This window comes from Homalodisca vitripennis, chromosome 5 (assembly GCF_021130785.1).
Source record: "Homalodisca vitripennis isolate AUS2020 chromosome 5, UT_GWSS_2.1, whole genome shotgun sequence".
NCBI lineage: Eukaryota > Metazoa > Arthropoda > Insecta > Hemiptera > Cicadellidae > Homalodisca > Homalodisca vitripennis.
The window spans coordinates 108092180-108107499 of NC_060211.1; the positions used below are offsets into that span (position 1 = coordinate 108092180).

At 37.8% G+C, this 15320-nt stretch overlaps 1 protein-coding gene across 2 annotated transcripts in view; it reads right to left on the reverse strand.

The window, feature by feature from the left end:
• The window catches only part of LOC124362684 (tyrosine-protein kinase Shark-like), a 66274-nt gene that overhangs the window by 13170 nt on the left and 37784 nt on the right, over positions 1–15320 (reverse strand). The gene's annotated exons all lie outside the window — the stretch shown is intronic.

The window sequence follows — 15320 nt, forward strand, 5'->3', positions numbered from 1 at the left end:
AGTGGGTTTTCTGTAAATGTCATATTCTATGTCGCCATTATTCCTTTTCACTAATACATCTAAAAATGGCAATGATGAATTAGTTTCAATTTCACAAGTAAATTTAATAGTCGGATAAAATGTATTTAGTTGATTAATAAAATTTTGAAGGTCTTGGTTTTTGTTAAAATATGGCGAAAATGTCATCAACATAACGCAACCACACTCTGGGGAAATAAGTCATATTTTGTTTCGCGTTTAATTCAAATTTTGCTAGGAAAATGTTTGCAATAAAGCATGATAAAGGGTTCCCCATTGCTGTTCCTTCAATTTGTTGATAGAACTGATTTTCGAATTGAAAAGTGGTTTGAGACATGCATAAATCAGTTAACATTATGTATTCCTTAATTTCGTCTTGTGTTAAATCTATTGATATTAACCATTCCTTGATAATATTTAACGTGCATTTCATAGGGACATTGGGATACAAAGAAGTAACGTCAAATGAAACTAAATATTCTTCACTGGTAATTTTAATAGATTTAGTCATGTCGATAAACTGATTTCTGTCTTTAACAGTAAGACTTGGAGGCTGTGAAAATTTTTCAAATCGTTGAACTAACCATTTAGATAATAAGTATGTGGGAGAGTTTATACATGATACTATTGGTCTCATTTTGTTCCCTGGCTTATACTAGAATATTATACTAGAATATTAGTATAATATTCTAGTTATACAGGGTCTGTATAATAAGTAACCGGACTGACTTCAGGAAATTTTTTATTGGCAAAATATCTACAATTTTTCTTTAGAAATCTTCAAAGTAGTCCCCATTGGAGTCGATAACACGCTGATACCGTATTTTCCAATACATGAACGCTCCCTGGAAGTCGGCAACCTCGATGTTGTCTAGAGCCCTCATCGTAGCACGTTGAACATTTTCCAGAGTCCCGAACCGCGTCCACTTAAGGTGTCTCTTGATCTTAGGGAACAGAAAGAAGTCCGGTGGTGCCTTATCCGGGCTGTAAGGAGGCTGTGGCAACGTTGCCCTCGACTGTTTTGCCAACTGTTCGGTGACGAGCAGGCAGGTGTGCAACAGTGCATTGTCGTGATGGAGAATCCACGAATCGGCAATCTCCGGACGGACTCGATGAACCCGGGCGGTTAGTCGACGGAGCACCTCTCTGTAGTACTGGCCGTTTACAGTTTGACCGGGTGGCACAAACTCTTCAGAGGACTTGACCTCTTCGACTTTAACTTCTTCTTGTTCCATTGCACAGAATAATTTACGAGGGCCATCCGGAAAGTAGTACCCGTTTCCGCCGCGTGAGGCGCTGACGACGCGAGTAGCCGCCGGTCAAGGTCAGATAGCTTCAGTGGCTTGTCTGCCTTCTCTGTTACAAGTTCCGTGACGCTAGCATTGCCTGTGTTGTTTCTATGGCAGTTCATAATGTTTAAAAAAATTGAAAACGTCGCCAGTTGTGAAGTGAGGGCTGTAATAAAATTTCTCAACGCAAGAGACGTTCGACCTTGTGATATTCATCGCCAATTAAAGGAAGTGTATGGAGACAATGTGATGGAAGAGTCATCTGTTCGGCGCTGGTGTCATAATTTCAACTTGGGGAGGGGGAACACACACGACGATGAGCGTTCAGGGAGACCATCTGTCATTACAGATCAACTGCTGAGGTCAGTAGACGAATTCGTGAGGAACGATCGGCGCGTCACATTTGATGACATCTGTGAACATTTCCCTAATGTTTCTCGAACAATTGTTCATGAAATTGTCAAAGACCATCTGCATTATTCAAAAATTTGTGCAAGGTGGGTCCCTCGCTTGCTTACAGATGAGCACAAAACCAAGGCCTCATGCAGCGGGGATAACACAACAACTTCTGCAGCAATTCAATTGGGAAATTTTCGACCATCCACCGTATAGCCCGGACTTGGCCCCTTCAGATTTTCATCTCTTTACAAAACTTAGAGTTTTTGGCGGGAAAAAGATTTGACAGCGATGAAGAACATAAAGAAGGCGTGACTACGTATTTCAATCGGCTGGCGGCGGAGGAATATGACGCTGGAATACAAAAACTCGTCACACATTATGACAAATGCTTAAATTTGCTTGGAGATTATGTGGAGAAGTAGTTTAAGGTATGCTCTTTTCAATAAAAATGTTTATATTTGTTAATATTTACTTCTGTGTCTTTATTTCACAAACGGGTGCTACTTTCCGGATGGCCCTCGTATTTAACAGCATGGTATCACATTTAAAATATGATCCTAGGAATTTGTGTAATGTATGAGGGTAACAATTATATGTCTAAGAAAGGTCAGAATGTTCAAGGATGCAGGCACAATGGTAATATTCACTTATCCAATGGAATTCTCAAGGACATGTTCTCTCTGTGGCATGATATCTCAGGATACTAGCCATACCCTTAATAAAATCATTAGGATATCTGATCAGGATATATACTGTCAGGTAATCTGCACTGTTTCTAGGGGTGACGATTAGAAAAAACACGGTCAAATATATAAAATACAATGTGAATCCTTTCCAAAAAAAAAAACAAAGTTTCACTACTTTTTGCTTAAATTTGTGTGAAATAAGAAAATGGTAAGTTATTTTAAATCAGCTCATTATACTTCTTCTTGTCTTCATATGATTATCTGACACAATTATGCCTGAACACCATTTTATTTAAATGAATGCTGCATAAACTAGGAAATATCTTTGTTTAACAATCAACTTTAACTTGATATTGCACTAAAAGCTGGTCATTTAGGAAAATTTTCCATGTGTCATCCAAAAAGTTAATTTATTCATAAGTCGTATGTGACAAACATGTTATTAAAACTGTACTTCACTTGATGAAACTAGTAAACACAAACTAAAACACAACTTAACACAAAGTAAAAGTTTCTTGGCATGTTCACCAAATAATGGATTTACTGATAATTAATAGGCAATCGCAAACGTAAGTACCCTCCACCTCCTGACAAAGTAGGTCCTGTCTGTCCCTATCCAAATCGGGGTCACTGCCATGCTGTCCTATCTTCTGAGATTGCACTGCCAACATTAAGTTAGGATTTGTTCCACCTCCGTTCACATGTATAATTCATATGTCCTACAGCTTTTTTAATTCTTCCAAATATACTAATCTACTTTACCAATCAAGTAAATGGCTGAACATTAGCCTATCACTTGAAAATTTCATTTCTGTCTGTCTGCACAATATCTTGAAATACCCTATACGCATGAAATTTTGCATCAAGCTTCATTCCTATACAGGTAATATTGAGTTCCGTTGATAGTGCATGTCACTCCATGGGATTTGGCTGAGCATTAGTAATCATTTTTACATTGGTCTCACGGGTATTTTTTTTTTTTAACTGAGTACAGTCATATGACATTATAACATGTGACATAGTAACAAAATATGTAGCTTAACTATCCGCAATATATCTAGAGAAAGAGTTCATCTGTAGAGTTCTACGATGATGCATGTCTATCCATGAGTCTTGGCCTTTAGTGAGTAGGCTGGCACTGATTCTCTTTTGTGAGATATAAAATTTTCTCTTCTGTATGATTGTCTGCCTGTCTGTTTGTCCACAGGTCATCTCAAGAATTAACTTAGCTTAAATTTGAAATTTTGCATAAAAGCTCAGTGAAGGCTGTTACACAACATATGTGGTGTGGTGTTCCCTATCTTGTACAAAAGCGTGAAAGCAGTCAACATTTTATCACCAGAGTAGTGAAATAGACAAGGCACACATTATAAGTAACGGATGGTATGAAAATATGTTATAACTAAAGATAACTGCAAAAATTTGCATGATAAGGAACAAAGTAGGCAACCTTCAATCAATACTGAATATTTGATGCAAAAGTTGGCAAAAAAAGTGTGGGAAAAACAGATACTTTAAGATTATGTTGTACAGTTCCCTACAGTGATTATCACTTGTGTCTGCACTTAAAGAACTGAATGGTCAGCAAAGTCATGACTGCATTGATGTAGTCAGACAGTCTTGTTGCTGTGGTTGTTGTATTAGTGGTAGACTTTTATGAGGACTGGAAAAAGTAGTAATTAATTCTTTCTCTCCCAAACTTTCTCTCAAAGATTTCTTGAATTGTTGCATCGGTGATGACCACCAGTCGTTGAGCAGATGGAACTTTTGGGTTAGAAAATTTGAACACGATGTAAGTAACTTTCTGAGAAATACAATATTGTATTGCTTAACCCTCTCCCGCTCGCAAGGCATGAATTGGCACGGCCACCACATAGCCACTGCAGCTTAAATGGCACAGATCGGCACGCACTGCTTTACCCACCAGAGCAGATAAGTGCTGCTCTCGAGTAGCAATATTTTGTACTACTACGGGTTGTTTGCTATCAGGAGACCATTTACTTTACTTTTACAGTAGATTTATTCCATTATTTTGCTATTTATATTAGTTGTGGTGAAACAATGGCGTGTTGTAGTCGTACACTTCGTGACCGTGAAATCGATCTCATTATTAGTAGTGATTTCGACGATTCAAGTAAGTGTAGTGATGTACCAGAGCTTTGTGAAGTGGTTGGTGGCACTGTGGATGTAGTTCGGAGTGATTACAGTGGCAGTGGCAGTGACGGCGAGCCAGACAATGACCTTCACCAAGTAACTGCGCAACAAACAACCTCGTGCCAACCCACGCCCAGCTGTCCGTGTGCTCCCTCCCTGGTCTCGTACAATCAACTTCATTGAACCAATATATATTAAAATAATTAATATATATATAATTATAGTTAATTACAATGGCAGAACGTGTGTAAGTTGAGGTGCCGCGTATTTTGACCGAGCGCGACCGGCAGAGCGAATTAATTGAGGTTAGAAGCACCGTGAGCGCCTGGAAACAACACTAGCGGAAGAGGGTTAAATATTTCACTATGAGAGGCTGAATGTTTTGTTTTACAGGGTGTTATGTTGTATGAAAAGTTCAAACTTAGATACTCTTAAGAAACCTCCAATATAACAAAATGTTCTGAAATAAAGAGTTTAAAATATTATCAGGCGACAAGATGGTAGTTTTAGATTGGGGAGGTGCCATTTAATGTACTAAAAAAGTAAGCAAAATACAAAGGTGTCATGTTACCTGGTTTACCATGCAATCTTCAGCCAGGTCTACCTTAAACACACAGTGGGCAATAAACTTCGCCACTATAAAACTAATTCAATGTTTTGTTTTAACCCTTTGAGATCTCAATAAAAATTGATTCGACTGTCCTCAGGTCGTATTTAATTTCTGTTAGTTTACAGTTCTTTGACAATACGCAAATGCAATTTTTAAATCCCTTTTTCTGCAACTTTTTTATTTTTTTTCTCTTTATATATCAATGTAAATAACCTAAAAAGAATATTTACATTATTTTATAGTATTTTTTTATAACTTTAAGTAACATTTAAAAAATATAAAAAAGAAGTAAAAAATATAAAAACATAATTTTTATTTTTTATACATATGTAATAAACCAAAATTACATGAATACAGGTGAAAAGGCACTAGGATCTCATCAGATACATGTTATTCATTATTATATATATATTATAATTTTGCCTTGTTCCAGCCCTAGGCCTACTTTCGGTAACATGTCTAGCTCTTCCTCTTAGTCTACTAGTTTGTAGCCTAGGCCTACCTCTATTATTTGCATCTCCTTGTCCTACTTCTATCACATTATCCACGAATTGATCAAATTCTTCCCCATCATTACATAAAGTTTCCAATCCAAACACATCACTTTCGTCGTCTAGGTTACCGTCATTTACCACAATGTATTCAGAAGAATTTTCACTATGATTCAACTCACAATCACTATCACGGTCTTCTTCAATAATCTGTTTTTCATTTTGGATACTAATTTCACTGAAAATACTATCACATTCATCTAATATTTCGTCATCGTCAGTAAAACTTGTACTTGGACCAGCCATATTTGTAAACACGGCGCAAGTGCAGACGTCAGTTGTATTGGTCTTCTATTTTCACTTCCAATGCCTCCTATATCGTGAATAAAGATCGACGTAGCATTCACGTAACCAAAATAGAAGGTCCAAAGTACTGAATAACTCAAATACCGAACAGCAATAGGTTAGAAATGGCCAAACAAGCAGTGACATTATCCGGTCGACCTATTGTCGACATGCGAGCGTTCAGCGAAACTGCCGCGGTCGACCTATAGTCGACGACGGATCGCAAAGGGTTAATATTGTTTACATTTTTTGGTTATTTGCGTAAACATTATGTAGAATACTGCTACAGATATGCCACATTATAAAATCAAACTATGTATGAAACGTACAGGAGATGAGGCGTTCAAAAGCATCAGAAGTGAATTTTTTAACCGTACTCAAGATTATTCAATTGCTACTACCACAAGTGAAACTTTTAACCTTGCACAATATTATCCAATTATTATTGGAAGCAGAATAAATTTATAACAAAAATATACTTTCTTATTACTGGAAGGCCATTCTGTCCCTATCTACGACTTATTATTACGCAATTGTCAATGTCGCTATAATTCTTTATTCATTGAGAATAGTAATGAGTCATCTTAGCCTACACAATACATACATTTCAGTGTTTTCATAAAATTTATAATAAGTTAAAAAATTAAGTTTAGTATTTTGATAGTTAAGGTTCATAGTTGCCGGACTGTACATACTGTAGAAAAGGTGGTTCAGCAACTACTTGTAGATTCTTGTACTTCCTGAGTCTCTGGTTGTGGTGAACTTAACCACAGGTTAAGGTTTTGAGGTTTCCTTTAGAAGAGCTTCCTCAAACTGCCGGATCATATTGGAGGTGGGTCTTAAGAGGGCAAAATATTTGTTTTTCCTCAATTTTTATGGATCATGAAGTGTGAGGTCACGATTTTTCTCTTTCATGTGTGTCCTCTTTTTAAGGCAAACTACATCCAAGTGGTAGGATATTACAAGAGCAAATGCACTATATGTCTCCAGCAATATTGTAGACCTCATTCCAGAGCTCCTTCTCAAATTGGTGTTTCAAAATTTGGAGTGCCTCCTTGTTTATATGTCTTTGTTCAGTTGTGGCATGAACAGAAGTCTGTATGAGGTGTTGAGTAAAGTATGAATAGCTGTTCTGTGTGATCTGAAATGTGATTTTTATCTACCTTAACTGAGATGCCCTTTGAGTCTAGATTGGTGGCTACTACAAGGTTTCCACTCAATCTTAATCGTTAAATTCATGACTCTTTCACAGTTTTTACTGTATAAAAATATTAGTTTAATTTCATGGTCGATAGTTTTAATAAACATCATGAATAAAAATACAAAAAGTTGGTGTTTTTCATACAGAGTGGCCAATTTCAGTATCTAACACCAAAATGCGCCACGAGCACATGCACTAGCCTAGGCCTTGGCAATTTGTCAAGTCAAGTCAAAGTCAAAGTCAAGTCAAAAGTTTTTCTTTATTCATATACATCAAGTACAGAGATAGTGTCAAAAAGTAAGTTATTTACATTTATGTGATAATAATAATCGATAGCATCAAAATTCATGATTTGTCTGATAGTTTGAGACATCCAGATAGAATTCTTGAAGTGTATAGATGGCCCGTTGAGAGAGTAGTTTCCAGAGTGCAGTCTTCAGTTCTTTTCCCTTCTTCGTCCGTATTTCTGTTGGTAGGCAGTTGCTCAGCTTTCTTCCCATGTAGGTCGGTTTCTTCTCATATTGCGTTAAGTGGTGAGTGGGGAAGTTGGTACATTGTTGAGTTGCGTGTGTTTGTAGTAGTGAATGTCTTCAAGCCTTGTAAGGTTTTCTCCGTCCACGTACATCACGAGTTCTTGGATATAGAGAGCTGTCACAGTCAAGATATTTAGGGTTGGAAAGGCCTCTCTGCAGCTTTCCCAGGGGATGAAGGTTTGCAAGGATTCTAATTGCCTTTTTTTTTGGAGGATTAGAATTCTGTTCATGTTGGTTTTTGAGGTTCCTCCCCATACAGCCAGTCCATATCTTATGTGTGTCTCAAACAGAGCGAAGTAGGCAGTACGTGCAGTAGTCAGATCTCCGATAGCTTTGATCTGCTTGAGGCATACAAGCTTGAGTTCAGTCTGTTACATAGCTGGTCAATATGAGGGGTCCAAGATAAGTTAGAGTCAACTAAAAACCCCAAGGAATTTGGTTTGGTCAACTAAGTTCACTTCTGTGTAAGGAGTTTATTTGCCCTGATCTTCTTCCAAATCCTAATTGGCTAGTTTTGGAGGGGTTCACCACTAAGTCGTTTCCATCACAATATTGATATGCCATATTGACAGCAATATAAGCATTCAGGCACAGATTTTCAGGAGAATGGTTGTCGAGGATTAAAGTTGTGTCGTCTGCGTACATCAAAAGTTTTAGTGTATTCACTTAAGTATTCTGGGAGGTCATTAGTAAAAAAGAATGAACAGCACTGGGCCCAGCACAGATCCTTGGGGCACACACCTCTTTGGATTGGCAGAGGTTGCGACCGAAAATGCCTTGGTGGTTCCTTTTACTGTAGACTTAATTTCAACTACTTGACTACGGTCTTTGAGGTAACTCTCAAAACCATTTTAGGGCCGTTGCTGTTACACCCAGTGCATTCAGTTTCTTCAGTATGAGGTCGTGTCCTAAGCCAGTCGAACGCTTTGCTGAAATCGAGGAAGATCGCTGTAGTTAGGTTCCCATTTTTCTAAGCTGTCAATTACTGATTCTAGTAATTCAATCATTGCTGTGGTAGTTGATTTACCTTTGACAAACCCATGCTGAGAGCTTGTTATCAGGTTGTTGAGTGTACAGTGTTCTAGAAGCCTGGTGAGTACTACTTTTTCACAGAGTTTTGCGACCGTTGGGAGTAAGGATATGGGCCTATAGTTGCTTAATTCTGTTCTACTACCAGTCTTAAATTTTGGATATATTTTGGATATTTTTAAAGCGGAGGGAACGTGGCCTTCATTGAAAGATTTATTGAAGATGTCAGTGAGGGGGCAAATTAGTTTCTTCTGCACAGTGCTTTAGTACTTTTTTGTGGATATGTCGTCAATTCCTGCTGAGTTTTTGGATTTTAAGCTTTTAATAATTGATCTTAACTCCTCTTGGGTTGTGGGTCTTAATGATCTGAGTTCACTGGTGTGAGTCCCTCCAGGGAGTTCAACTGGTCTCCTGGCAGTGCCATTATTACGATCAATGGTGTATTTTGCAATGTTTGGGCAAAATAATCATTGAAACTGTTCAGCTACAGCATATGTGTCTTCAATAAATTGTCCATTGATGGTCAGTTTGAGCTGAGGTAAGGTGTCTTGTTTTTTTGATCGGACACTATTAATCGTTTCCCAGATTGTTTTTGACTTATTTTGGGAGTTTGGTAATTTGATCTGCGATTCTTTGACTTCTTAGGGTCTTCAGTCTTTGGTCATACTTTTTTTTTAAGTCTGTCTGTCGCTTTGATTCTGTCAGCAAGATTTCCTGTGGTTTCAAACTGGTTGAGGTAAGCTAGGTAATCATTCTTCAGAATTAATGCTTCTGCATCTGCAAAGTGTTTAGGTTTGGTCTTTTTAGTCCTGGCAGTTTTAAGAGGGCAAGCAGTGTCCAGAGCTATTGTTACCGTGGTTCTGTAGTTGTTGTAAGCTTCCTCTGAGTTTAAAGATGTATACCACTTTTTCCCACCTTTCATTTATTAACAACCATTTCAGCTCATCCAAGTTTCTTCCTCCAATTGCTCTGTGCACTGAATTTAGGTGTTTTTATTTCCTCTAAGTTGGTGATAGTGCACTTCTGGGCTGTGTGATCAGAGAGTCCAGTGTTAAAGACTGATATGTCAAGTGCTTCAGTGATCATATTGGAAGCAATCCAGTCTATAGATGATTTTGATATAGGAGTAATTCTTGTGGCTGGCAGAATCAACTCTTTGAATATTATGGTAAGCGAGCATTTCGTTTAATTTTGCTGTGTTTCTGTCTGGCTCCAGTAATATCAACATTTATATCTCCCATGATAATGAGATGTTTATTTTCGACATGAGTGTAATCTATTATACGAGTTAATGTGGCTATTTGTATCTTCTAAGTTACTATCAGGTGATCTATATGTGCCTATGATGTAAGTAATGTCTTTCTTAAAAATATCTTGATCATTGCGACCTCACATGAAAGTTCTTGGCAATATTGTGACACATCAACCTCCTCAACATAAAGCTTGTAGAGCATCTTCTACAAAGATAGCTACACCTCCAAGTCTGTGATGGGTGGCGGCTGTAGTGGGCTATTAGTTCAAAGCCAGGTAACCATTTAATGGACTCTATCTGGTTTTGTCGGAGTCCATGCTCTGTTAAGATGATGACATTGAGTTTTTCCAGCTCCGCTAAGTGAAGGAGGCGATGGGATTTGCTTTGTAGTCCTCTTATGTTTTGATGCAGGATGGCAAGTCTTCCTTTTTTTGAGATTTTTGTCTGCCTTGCTTTGAAGTGCTCAAGTCTAAAAAAGATGATTCCTTTGATCACTTCGAGGTTGTGTACTGTTCTCCAGAACCATGGTTGTCGCTCTGCTTGGGTAACTATTAATGATTTGCCCTGTAGTGGTCTATGTTTTTGTTGAAGAACTCCTCTATTGTTTTCATTGTGTGATCGTAGTCTTGCATTTTAGGGGGGGATGGTGTGTTGTGATTTTCCTAAGTGAGGACTGCTTATTTGTGGCCGTGTCAGGTTCTAATCTATTGTTGTCACTCCCTGGTCATATCCTGGTTCAGTTTTTTAAAAGGAGTTTGGCTGTCTCTCCTGGTCATTTCCTGGTTCAGTTTTTTTAGAAGGAGTTTGGCTGTCTCTCCTGGTCATATCCTGGTTCAGTTTTTCAGAAGGAGTTTTGGCTGTCTCTCCTGGTCATGTCCGGGTTCTGTGTTTTTGAAAAGGAGTTTGGCTGACTTCCCTTGTAGTTTCTTGGGTCATGATTTCAGCATAACCTTTTTGTTTTACACCTACTGCCTGTTTTTCATTTGTAGAACTGATGCCAAGTAGTGAGATGTCAGAATGAAAAATTATTTTTCACATTGGTAAGGAAGGTTGATATGCAGGATTTGATTTTTTCCTCTTGATCCTTCAGTTTCCTGCATAAGAGGTCGTACTCCGTCTGTAAGGTCATAAGGTTATCATTCTTGGTTTCAATTTCCTTTTTTAAGTGTTTCTTCTGTACAAGATGAACTTTGTATTTGAGTTTTAAGTAAAATAGTGTCTTGTTCGAACTTAAAAGAGTTTTCTTTTCAGTTGTCTCTGTAAGTCGTTAATAGTGCTGTTTAACATATGCTTGTCGCTCTCCCCGCTTGTGGATAATGATTTCTTCTTTTAGACACATTTCTTGGTTTAATTTTCTGTTTAGATGTTGGGTTTCGAGATGGAGTTCTTGATTTCTATCTTGTAGAGTTGCATTTGTATTTTCAGAGAGTTTCAGAACATCCTCCAGGTCTTCGGCATCTTTCAAAGCAGTTTTTCAATCTGCATACTTCAGTTTGCAGATTAGCGTTTTCGGTTCTGCTATTGTGCAGTTCCTGTTTAAGTTCCTCATTTTCCTGAACAAGAAGACTGCCTGCCTCAGCAGCTAGTGCCAGGGAGGTTTCCAAGTCCTGGCCCTCTTGTTCATCAAAAAGTTGAATTTTTCTTTGAATAACAGCTAAGCTTTCAGGGCCTGGGGAAGATTTACTTTGTGGAGATGAGATTTTTTTGTTGGGAGATCTAGCTGGGGTATATACTGTTTTGCAGTCACTGCAAATCCAGGGCTCGACATCTGGCTTTGACATTTTTGTGAGGTTCTTTCTAGAAATATTTACACACTCTGCATGGTACCACATTTGGCAGTGGCCCGTGCACTTTATTCCAGAATACTTGACCCCAATAGTACATGTACCACAAGGATATTTAGTTGGTGGCATTTTATGGTATGTAAAATTATAGAAATGTATAAATGAAAATATATAATAAAGCTGGTATATAACTATGTCAAATTTCTTGAGGTCATTGAATAATTCTTGAGGCCAGATGATAAAAATTGTAGCAGTTTAAATTCGGTGTTGAATTAGGCTAACGATTCCCCTGTCAACAATGCAGTGCACATTATAGAGTGTTGTTTATGTCTAAGGACAGTGAGTGTGTATTCAGCTGGTGTGTCTATTACTGCACCAAGGTCAGATATTTTCAGTGTTTTGTTGAGATTTTGACTGGCTTCTTCCGGTTTATGTTGGTAAAGTTGTCAATCAGATTAGAATATTAATACAGTTTTTTGGTGGACCTTTGGCTGATTGCTTCAGTCAGAATAGAAGTAGTCAATCAGATCAAAATATTAATACAGTTTTTTTGGTGAAGCTTTGGCTGGTTGCTTCAGTCAGAATAGAATAGTCAATCAGATTTAAAATATTAATACAGTTTTTTTGGTGGAGCTTTGGCTGATTGCTTCAGTCAGAATAAAGTAGTCAATCAGATTAAAATGTTAATACAGTTTTTTTGGTGGAGCTTTGGCTGATTGCTTCAGTCAGAATAAAGTAGTCAATCAGATTAAAATATTAATACACTCCAACCAACCAAGTGCTGGCTGTATTGAGGTGTATAGGATTGAGTATAGGATTTGCTAGAATGAATAATTAATCACAGCTAGCAAGGTGGTCGAGGCAGAGCAGTTGTGTGTGGTCAGGTGCTGAGGTTGCACTGTCAGCAGATGCTGGGTCACCGCTCCCGTCTGTGACCTCGCTCTGTACTGTGTGCTTCTGCTGTACAAGCTGGATGCTATTACAAAGTCTAATACGTCACTATTTCTTGTGAGTTGGCTGTCCTAATGACGTCATTAAACCATTGTATGTGAGAAATGGTTAGTTTGTCTTATATCTTGAGTCACTGAAGTAATTTTTTTTTTTCTTTAAATGGTCTTGATAGATAGTGTGAAGAAAAGAGAGAAATTGTTGTTAATTGTTGTTAAGAGAAGTATTAATAACAGTTTGTGGGTTATGGCAGTTGGAATGCCATTTGTCATCTGTTGTTCTAGCATCTCAATTCAGCTTGAATACAGGTGTTTCATTTCTCAGAGACAGCAAACTATATAAAAGTTTTCCTTATTTCACTAACAATGTCGACGATTGGTGCAGGAATGGTTTATTTTTTGGAATTGACACAAGCAGCAAGAGGCGGTAGCATCCAACAGTATGGTTTTTAAAATAATGAGCATGAAAGAGGATACAATTTGCTGCTGGTATCATATCAGAGCTCTTACTATTAAGCGGCCCGTAGGAGCGGATCATACAAGTGAGAATTGCACAAACATTTAATTGCATAAGCCTAATTACGACAACTCGTGGCGTTTAGTCCTGGTGCAATTTAGAGCGATTTCAAAACACTGACGGAACGTAAATAAAAGCTGTTAGCTATTGCAGCGAAATCGCAGGATCCTTTATGATGGCCAACTCAAGTTTCAGCATTCTACTGCGATTCAATTTACCCTTCCCTGCCTCATTCAGCAGTAGTCTCTTGCTAAAACAACATCAACTAAGAATAATTTTTATTTTTATAATGCTTTGCTGTTTTTTTATTTAAGGCAATGAAGAAGAAACTGAAGTGTGGCAAGACAATTTATAGTTTATTCCATCTTAAGCTCCAGATTTCTATCAAGTCAGATTCATCTAATGTTACTGCACTCAGAACTTGAGGAAGATGCCAGAATTTTTAAAAATCATTACCAAATGTCTGAAAAACCATTTTACAAACTAATGTGGAATACTAACTTGTTTCTCGATTCCAGAAACATACGACTACACTCTACTTCTATCATAAGCCGTTCAAAGTTTGTCACCCTTTTTTAACAAGTGATAACATCAGAACTGAAATGTAAAACACCTGTATTCAAGGAGAGTTGAGGGGTAAGAATCAGCAACAGACTTACAAGCCCATGGTGTGTTTTTGCACTAAACACTGAAATAGACCACTTCGTGTGAAAGCACCGATGCTCACTAATTGTTTGCAACTCCATAAGTCCAATAGAGCAGTCAGTGATAGAGAGCGAAAAGCTGAGTTCCAACATTTTGTGGCCTTTGTGAAACTGGCCTAAATATGGTATTGAATAACATTATGAAGTGGTTCACACGAGGGAGCGCGAGCTGGCCCATCGCAATGTGCAGGCACAACGATCGCAAACAACCACCCACCACTAAAGGATTGCAGCCGACAGCAGTGACATAGATATGTGGGAGCAATGGAAGGATCCAGAGATCGCTGATAGTGGCCAACGCTCCACTCTTCTTGAAATGTGAATGCCAGTGTGTTCGACGTAGAACTGTTTGTAGAAATTATGAACAATTAAACCATCTTGGACATCACAATTAATAATGTTTCAGAGCAATAAATATTATTATGTTTGTTAACTGTAAATCAATATTAGTTTTATATTATTTTTACATAAGATTAAAATTTTTTGTATTAAAACTGATTATGCAACACTAAAATGTAGAAAATGAGTAAATAAAAAATTGACATGTTTTAAAAACTGAAAAAAGTAAATTAATTATTCCTGCAGTCAAGTAGAATCTTAATCCCATTACTAAAAATTATGTTTTTAAACAAAAAAATTGATCTCATAGTTGATTATTGATTATTTGTATAGACCAGGGCTGCCCAACCTACGGCCCGCGGGCCGGATTCGGCCCGCGAGTCAGTTTTATGTGGCCCGCCTTGTTGCCAAAACAACCAAATTTGTTTACAAGCATTTGAAATATTAAATAAATACAAATTTTGAGAACCAAGCAGTCCAGCCGATTTCACGTAGAACGAGCCGTATTCATTTGGTGGAGTATGAGTGTTGAAAGAAGTAAAGTAGTTGCAGACAGATTTCACTGACTACGGTGGTGGCTGCCGGCTGGCGAATAGAGCGCGCGTAAAGCACGGCACAGCGCGCGGTGCGGCGACGTAACCCCTACCCAACTCAATGTCACCACTCGCCACGTAATTTGTATGTCCTAGTATCCTAGTAGGCTTAATTAAAATCAATGTATTCAATTTATTGGTGACTTTTTTATTGTTCCCTCAGAATTAGAGCAAACATCCAAAAGTCTGGGTTTATATTTATTTCTACTAAAAGAACCTAAAAACATAATATATTATAAACCTTTACCTAACAACTAATAAATAATAAGAAATTACAATAATCAGGAAACAAGGGCCAAATAACCTTAAAACTCATATTTTGCACAAGATTTCTGGAACAAACCCCGGGCAATACGTTTTGTTTGGGGTTCCAAATCCCCTGGGATGTTGGCCCGCCTGGCCATAAAGGCTTTACAATGTGGTCCTTGG